We start from the raw sequence: 8,681 nt of genomic DNA on the forward strand, positions 1-8,681 counted from the left end.
CCACCACCATCACCATCATCCCCACAGCCACCACCATCATCATTATGGCCAACACTTACATATTGTTCACTATATATTTGGCACTATTACTAGAACTTTGTAAATAGTTATCTACTTAATCTTCACAAACACAAATCGTACAGTTGGTACTATATTTATATTCTCCCATTTTATAGACCAGAAAACTGAGGCAAAGAGAGATGAAGTGACCTGCCAATAATCCCACTGATCATAAGGGTCAGAGCAAGGTTTTAAACCTAAGTATGTGGCCTCCTGAACCTCCCCTCCTTAACTCTGTGCAAGACAGGCAGCTTAGGTGGCCAAGAGCACTCATCTGGAGACAGGTCACCTGGATTTGCAACTGGTGCTGCCACTTACTAGTAGCAATTGCCTATTAACTGGTCTCCTGGCTTCTAGTCTCACCCTCTCCTAGAAATCCATTCTAAAATAATTATCTTTCATATGCAAATATATTTCCATCACTATCCTCTTTAAAATTCTTCCATTTTTTTCTCTTCCTATAAGATAAAATCTAAGCATACTATGTCACTCACAAAGAAGTTTCCATGTGCTCATCCTGCCTCATCTTCTACAGTTCTTCCCTCGTGCACTGAGCCATGGCCATGCCAAACAGCTTACTGCTGCTCCCTGATTAAGCCAGCCTATATTTCCTTGACTGGAATTTCCTACCATCCAACCCTTCCCTCACTTGGAAAATTCCTACTTCCTTTCAGTTTTGGATAACTACTGCTTTCTTTGGGGAAGTCTTCCCTGGGTAACCCCTGTACAAGCCTAAGGCATCCTTTTCTTTCTGCTTCCATTGGCAAAATCTCCATTAGCCTGGCCCTTGGAACTGCCTGCCTGTCTCTCCTGGGGCCTGTGAATTTGGGGGAGCAGAAACTGTCATTTCATCTCTGCCATAGCCCCAGTGCATATCATAGATGCAAATAAATATTGGTTAAATAAGTGGATGGAATAAATGGGGGACAGGTGAGCCCTTCACTCCAGGGAAGGCAAGAGACAAGGTTCAAAATTACTACAGACAGAACTGAAGTAACAACAAAGTCACAATACTTGGAATGAGATAATGCTCCAGGAATCCAACATATAAACAATGCAGCACCCTAAGCACACAGCTGAACTTGATATGCATCATTTCCTGACATGACATCATTGAGATATCTTCAACTGGGCATCCAGTCCTGGAGTCATTTACTGAAAAATGTCTTTACCTATCCAAAGATTTCTTGGCACTCTCCATGACACAGATTTCTGAAAGTCCCAAGAGGATTCTCTCCTCGTGGCTCTTGAAACGGGTTCTCTTAGTGGAGACTTAGCTCGCAGCTGCATGGCTGTGAAGAACCCCCGCTGAGGATGGCCACCCAGAAAGGCCACATGAGGGCAATGGATGGTGTCAAAGAAAAAATCTGAAACTGTCCGAAGACATGAAAATCTGGAGTTAAGACTTTAACCCTCAAACATCATGTCTTAACAAACCAAAAGAAGACTTTCTCTTTAACCTAAATTTTCCTTTTGTGAACAATAAAATGACATTACCCAAAATATATCTGAAGTTTCATTATAGTGGTTTGCATAGTTTAATGGTGCATCTAACAGTGCTTTGTTCAATCGGCTTATCACTGATTTTTATATATTAATATGCCACTAGTATTGATATATTCTAAAAGAATTTGTCATAATCTATATGATGTCATAACACATATAAAATATATACACATGTACAATATATGTAAATATATAAACATGTATGTGTGTATGTATATATACATATATCAGGAATGAGTAAAATGGCCCTTACACTGGAAAAACAAACCCTCATGGCATACTCCTTTAATAAAAACCTTCCAATATGAAAAAGCTCCCCAGTCTTTGAAAAGTAACAGCCAGTTCAAAGCTGTTTCTGGGGTAAAATTCCCCAGATTTTAGTTTTCAATCATTGTTTAAAGAGTGCCAGATGATAATGGAGAAAAGCACTCCCAAAGGAATGATCTAGGACCTTTGGGCACATTGCTGGAAAGTCTAAAAGAAGCTAAGTATTGAAATGTAGCACAACCATAATTCTAAATATAAGGTAAAACTCCGTATCCTTACAGTTTGAAAGCAGCCATGGTATCGAAAAACACATTGCACTCCAGCTCTCGATGGTCCTTTTCAGGACACATGGCTCCAGTCCTTCATGGGCTTGCACTTTGTTTGGTGAGATATACGTACACACACACACACACACACACACACACACACTTAGATTTAGAAGGCAGCTTATCCTACATATAATAGAATTGGTACAAACCAAAAAATCCTTCAAGAATCCAGAGTAGGAAGAGATCAAATACTGATGCAGAAGATTCTGTGGAAGAAGTATAAAAGAAGTACAGTGTGGAAAAGAGAGGGACATGACAGGAAAATCTGTGGAGGGCAAAGATACAGCAGGGACAACCCCATATGCTCCCACCTTAGGGACTTTGCATGTGCTGTTCCCTCTGCCTGGAATGCTTCCCCCTAGACATGCAAGTGGCTCCCCCCCTCACTTCCTTCAGGTCTTTACTTAAAAACCGCCCTCTCGGTGGGGGCTTCCCTGCCTACCTTATCTAAAATTTCAACCCTTGCCACCCCCTAAAGTTTCATATTGCCTTTTCCTGCTTTAGATGTTCTCTTTAGTACTTCTCACTATCCAATCTTTATTTTAATTATTTTTCTTATTTGATGTTCCTTCCACTAGAATGTAAACTCTACAAAGCAGGGAATTTTGTCTGCTTTGTTTACAATTTGATTCCCAGCCCCTAGAACAGTGCCTGGCACAGAGTAAGTACTAAGTAAATACTTGTTGAATAAATAAATAAGTCATATGGAGGAGAAAGTAGTTGATGAATGGGCTATTATTAAAATATCAAATTGACAAAAAGAAATTTTACATGAAAGAATCAAGTTCATGAATTTGGGCAGATGGTTTGGAGACAATTGGGGAGAACCTGGAATGTCCTGCCAAGGACTCATAAATAAAAGGCTTCTGGGAGAATTTGAGGGGTCATCTGGTCCACTTCTGTCATTTCTAGGCAGCCCTACCCATAAGTCATCCCAGACAAAATGAGCTATTCAGCTTTCTATTTACACAAGGTTCATTGCATATTCCTTAGAGGCTGGAGCAAACATCACAGAGCTCAGATTTACTGCCTGGTTGTTCCATTTTCAACCTCAGTGGGGGATATTTATGTCTTTGCAAAGCTGAGCCACTGAATTTCCTCTCAATGTTTCAGAAGATTGGGCCTGGTTATAACTTCCATTCACTCTAATGGAAAAACTGGAAAGGAAAGGGTGGTTTCGTGTGAACATGAATTTTTTCCCATTCTAAAGTTCCTAAAACCTACATGGGGCCCCTGGCTCGTTGGCACTTACCACTATGGTTGTGCTTACCAACAGAGAAATTGTTAAACACTTGAAGCCTTGGGTGACCTTGTATTCATTACCTGTTGGTATGCTCTAGGCAGGCTCCCAAACTCCACCTGCATCCATTTCCAACACCTCTCACCCATCCAGATGAGAAGAAAAGGTACAAGACGACATGGGACATGATAAACATTGAGTTTTCTCCATGGAGGGGAATTGGATTGTCACTTGCTTCCACTCTACACTCCACACTGCACTTGTGTATACAGGGCATTCACAGGTGCGGATGTCCATTGGCAATGTAAGTCCTTACCTGCTTCCCAACAGGGAGCATGTGATATAATAAGGTAAACCAAACAAAATGACATGAGAAAGAAGTAGAGGATGGAGCAGAAACAGGGAGGCTTCGAGTCAACCACAAGCTGCACAAAGTACGCATTCAATATCTACTAGCCAAATTAAATTATCTGCTGTAAGCTGAACTTGTTTTTCAGGAACATTTACTCCCACTTAATTGGTTGAAATGGGTCTTAACTGACAATAAGCTATTGCACCAACTAGCAAAAACACACTCCTGGATGTGTGCTCTGATTGATGAGATGAAAAAACAACCCTAATTAACATTTGAAATTCTTCCGTGAAATATTCAACAAACTGTAATAAACACAATGAAAATAATTCAAATCTCTACAAGCTTATACGACCTCTTTTTTTTTTTTCGACCCCCTCTTTTAAACCAGGCAGGGAGATAATAACTTTCTATTTTTTTAAATTAGTTTTCTTGCATTTTTCACTCCATATCTGATATCTAGCATTTGCTTTTCCAATGCAAATATTACACAGCTCATACTGATTTTAGACCAGGAAAGGCATAGGTAGTATTCACCAATTTGGGAAAAAAAAACCCGAAAACATCTGTAGAGGTAAAAAGGACAGTGTAGCACTGTCACTGAGCTTCTGTGTTATTGTGAATCTACACTCCGGGTTTCCCTGTATCATTTCACAGGTGAGGGCACTAATCATCAACGGGCCCATAGCTTCCATTTTTAAAGTCAGGCTTGTCAATAAAGTGTGGTATGTTGTACAGAACCTACAGTGCCTCTTCCTATTTTGAAAAAGTGACTTGTGTCTCTGGAATGTGAAGTACTGATTTCAAAGAAAGGATTTAAAATAAAGAAAAGATTTCACTCTTCTTTTACTTTTGTCCTTCGATATATTTTTATTAATCAGTTTGCCATTACACTTTGCCTACACAATCAAAAGGTATAGGTTTTGTGGACAAATATTGAAAAATACTCATTGTCCTGGGCCCATAATTTCTAACTTGATAGTGTTAAGACTTTTCTGGAAGGAGAAGGGAGAAAATGAGTATTTATTGAACAGCTTCTCTGTGTCTTCTTTTCGTGTGTTGGATGTTTTATATGTCAACTCATTTCAGTGTAGGTATAATATCCTTATTTCACCTCCAAGGAAACTGAGACTTAGTAACTGGCCCATGGTCACACTGCTAGAATTAGCAGAGCCAGAATCAAATCCAGGTCTGTCAAATTCCAAGGCCTGGGCTCTTGTCCAGGTGGGGCAGGAGACAGGACTATGCATCAACTGGAAGGAGCTTCAGAGACTGCCTAATCTAGCACAGCAACCCCCCCCCCCCATTTGCTCACAACTCTGCAAATACACACATTTCAGAGACCAGAACACTGAAAGTCAGATCATGTAAATGCTCTGCCAAGCCACAAGTTATGCAAATGGTGAATGTGCTTATGCAAAGCAATATCTAATAATTGTAAAGATGTAAAATTATTTCTCTTTACATTCCCCCATCTCTTTTTAAAGGCAACTTCACTGAGATAAAATTCATATTCAGAAAATTTCATCTATTTAAAGTATACAAATCAATGAGTTTTGACAGATGTATACACTCCTGAAACCACCTTGACAATCAAGATATAAAATGTTTCCACCCGCCCCAAAAGATTCCTTGTGTTCTTCTCCTCTTTCCTCTACCCACAGCCCAAAGCAAAAACTGACCTGCTTTGGTTGCTTTTGATCAGTTTCCACTTCCTGGATTTTTATATCTTTGGATTCACACAGTATGTTCCCTTTTGTGTCTGAATTCTCTCCCTTAGCATAACAATTTTGAGATTCATCCATGTTGTTTTGGGTATTAGTAATTTGTTCCTTTGTATTGCTGGGTAGTAAGTAAGTACTCCATCATATGGATGTGCCACATTTTGTTTTTCCATTACCTGTTGATGGACATTTGGGTGATGTTTCTTTTAGCTATCATGAATAAAGCTCTTTTAGCTATCATTAATAAAGTTGCTGTGAACATATGTGTACAAACCTTCATGCTATCATCTGTTTTCATTTTTCTTGAGTACCTACCTCACAGCAGGGTGGCGAGCCCATATATTAGGTGCACGTTTAACTTTTTAAGAAACTGACAGTCTTCCAAAGTAGTTACACTATTTCACATTCCCACAAGCAATGTCTTATTCCAGTTTCTCCACATCCTCACCCACACTTAGTCAAAATGCCCAGTCTTTTTAATTTCAGCCATTTTGGTAGGTGTATCTTGATTTTCATTTGCATTTCCCAGATGACCAATGATGTTGAACATCCTCTCATGTGCTTATTAAACACCATAATATCTTCTTTTATGAAGTACCTGTCCAATTCTTTTACTCATTTTAATAGAGTTGTGTGCCTATCATAGCACTTAAATGTTCTCTCTATGTTCTGTACATGAATTCTTTTAAGATAGATGTTGTGGTAGCTTTCGAGCTATGTCCACAGATTCTTGGATATTCCTTCCCTCAAGAGATGAAACTTAGTTCAACTCCCCCTGAATGTGGGCTGTATTTGGGGTCTCACTTCTAGTGAATAGAATATGACAGTTAGGAGATATCCCTTCAGAGAATAGGTCATAAAAAGACTGCTGTTTCCAGTGCACTCTCTCACTATTTCTTCTGAGCTACTCACTTGAGAAAAACCTAGCTGCCATACCATGAAGACAGGCAGGCAACCTATGGAGAAGCTCATGTGACTAGGAACTGAGATATGCTAGTGGATCTTCTGCCAACAGCCACATAAATGGGCTTGGAAGTGACTCTTCCCCCAGACAAGCCTTGAGATGACTATACCCCCAACCACCAGCTTACCAGATTCTTGGCCCTAGGAAAATGTGACATAATAAGTGTTTGTTGTTTAAAGTTGCTAAGTTTGGGGTTGATTTGTTATGTGGCAATAGATAACCAACATATATGCATTGTAAAAAATGTTCTCCCATTCTATGGCTTGTCTTTTCATTTTCCTAAGGGTGTCATTTGAAGAGCAAAGGCTTTTCACTGAATAGTCCAATTTATCAGGTTTTTATAATAGTCAAGATTTTTGTGTCTATCTAAGGACCTACCTCAAGGCCACAAAGATTTTCTTTCCTATGTTTTCTTCTAGAATTTTTATCATTTCTGTTCTTAGGCTTAAGAACTATTTTGTATAGGGTGTGAGGTAAGGATCAATTTATTTTTTCCTTACAAATATACAACTTCCCCCATTCAAGTATATAATTTTGGTCATTTCAGGTTATTTGCATTTTCATATGCATTTTAGAATCAGCTTCTCAATTTCTACCAAAATAAGCTCCTGAGATTTTGATTGGAAATGCATTGAATCTATAGATCAGTCTAGGGGGAACTGAACACTTAACAATTTTGCATCTTGGTTGTATATTTTTTATAAGATCATCAAGTTTAGGAGATATTACTAGTATGGAACATCAAAGTTAAAGGAGATTTCCTGTTGTGTAATTATTTGCCATTTTCCCAATTTAGTTTTATGAATTTTAGATTCAAGTCTAAACTCCACAACTTGGGTATGCCTCAGTTTCCTAATCTATAAAGTGGAAAAGAAGGATACTTACCTCTGAGGACTGCAACTGAAGGGATAGTGTGGGAGAGAAGAATTCAAGAAGTAAAGTCCTATTTGACTCTAAGAATTTGTGTGGGATAAATGTATCCCTAAAATAATTTTGGAAAAGAATTCTTTAAGAATGCATCTTAGCTAGTAGATTTGTTTTGTTTTGATTTCATTTTCTGTTGATCTACAAATGGGTTATGCAAGCAGCTAATAATTTGTACGAACTTGATAAGGAGCTGGCTTTGTTTCATTCATTATTCAATAAATATTTACTATGTACCAGGCCTGAGTTAGGCACTGGGTATGAGGGGGGTGTGTGTGTGTGTGTGTGTGTGTATTCTTGGTGTGCATAATATACCTACAATTATGAATTTGTCTATCTGCATCTGTATGTAAACTTAAATGAAAACTACTATAATTGCTCTTATCCTTCTCCCTGTTATTTTTTGAGCTAAGACAGAAACTATGTATCACTGATTATTTCAACCAGTTCTCAGTTTATTTTGTCCCTGATATTGTTGCAAAAACATAATTTATCTGGCCTTTGCCCTGAAGTTTGAAAAAAGAGGGGATGGAAACTGAAGTTAGAGGAAATGCTAGCCTGAGGATCTCACCCTATCACAGGCTAAGGGTAAGGGCATCCCACATTACAGGGAAAACACAATAGGCAACAAGTATCTACCATGTGCGTATTGGGTGCCTGGACTTGAATATATCGGAGGCTCTTTGTGTCCATATTGTCACAACTTAAACTGCATGGTTTACCTGTAAGAATTTAAGAAGGCTGAAAAGATGCAGGCAGAGCTGCTAGGAGGTTCCTGCCGTCTTCCAGGCAAACTTAAGTCAGGACCGGTGGTGGCAGCAGAAATGGAGAGCAGTGAATGGATGTGGGGAATATCACAGTGGCTGATGGTTTAAATGTGAGGTTTGAGAGAGAATGATGTCCAGGTCACTGCAACTGTGACATGATTAAGTGGTCTTATTCATATTGAATTTAAAGTGTTTTTGAGACCATCAAGTGGAGATACAAGGACACACGTGTCCTAGAAGTCAAAGGAGAGACCTAAACGAGCGATTTAAATTTTCAAGCCACAGCCATGTAGATGAGAATTCAGGCTTGGTCATGAGAGCTTGCTGAAGGAAAAAAAAAGAGCAAGAAAAGAACAAGCAAGGCCCAGAACTGAGTCTTTAGGAATTCTAACACTTAATGGCCATGCAGAAGAACAAGAGCCTCAAAGGGAACTAAGGAAGAATTGAGAGAAAGTTAGTTGGAAAACCAGTAGAGAATGGAAGCCAGGAGAGTGTTTCTAGAAGACGGGGGGCAGACAGCGGGAGAGTGATCTATAGTGTTTAATGCC

General features: G+C 39.1%; 1 long non-coding RNA gene across 1 annotated transcript in view; it reads right to left on the minus strand.

The window, feature by feature from the left end:
* LOC118008927 overlaps window positions 1-606 on the minus strand; it is a 112,174-nt gene extending 111,568 nt beyond the window's left edge. The window contains exon 1 of the long non-coding RNA XR_004678774.1: window positions 555-606. This is a non-coding gene — a long non-coding RNA (uncharacterized LOC118008927). The remainder of the gene's footprint in view (window positions 1-554) is intronic.
* Window positions 607-8,681: the final 8,075 nt, after the last annotated feature.

The sequence above is a fragment of the Mirounga leonina genome, unplaced genomic scaffold (assembly GCF_011800145.1).
Source record: "Mirounga leonina isolate KUSES-001 unplaced genomic scaffold, KU_Mleo_1.0 Mir_126, whole genome shotgun sequence".
In the NCBI taxonomy this organism is placed as follows: Eukaryota; Metazoa; Chordata; class Mammalia; order Carnivora; family Phocidae; genus Mirounga; species Mirounga leonina.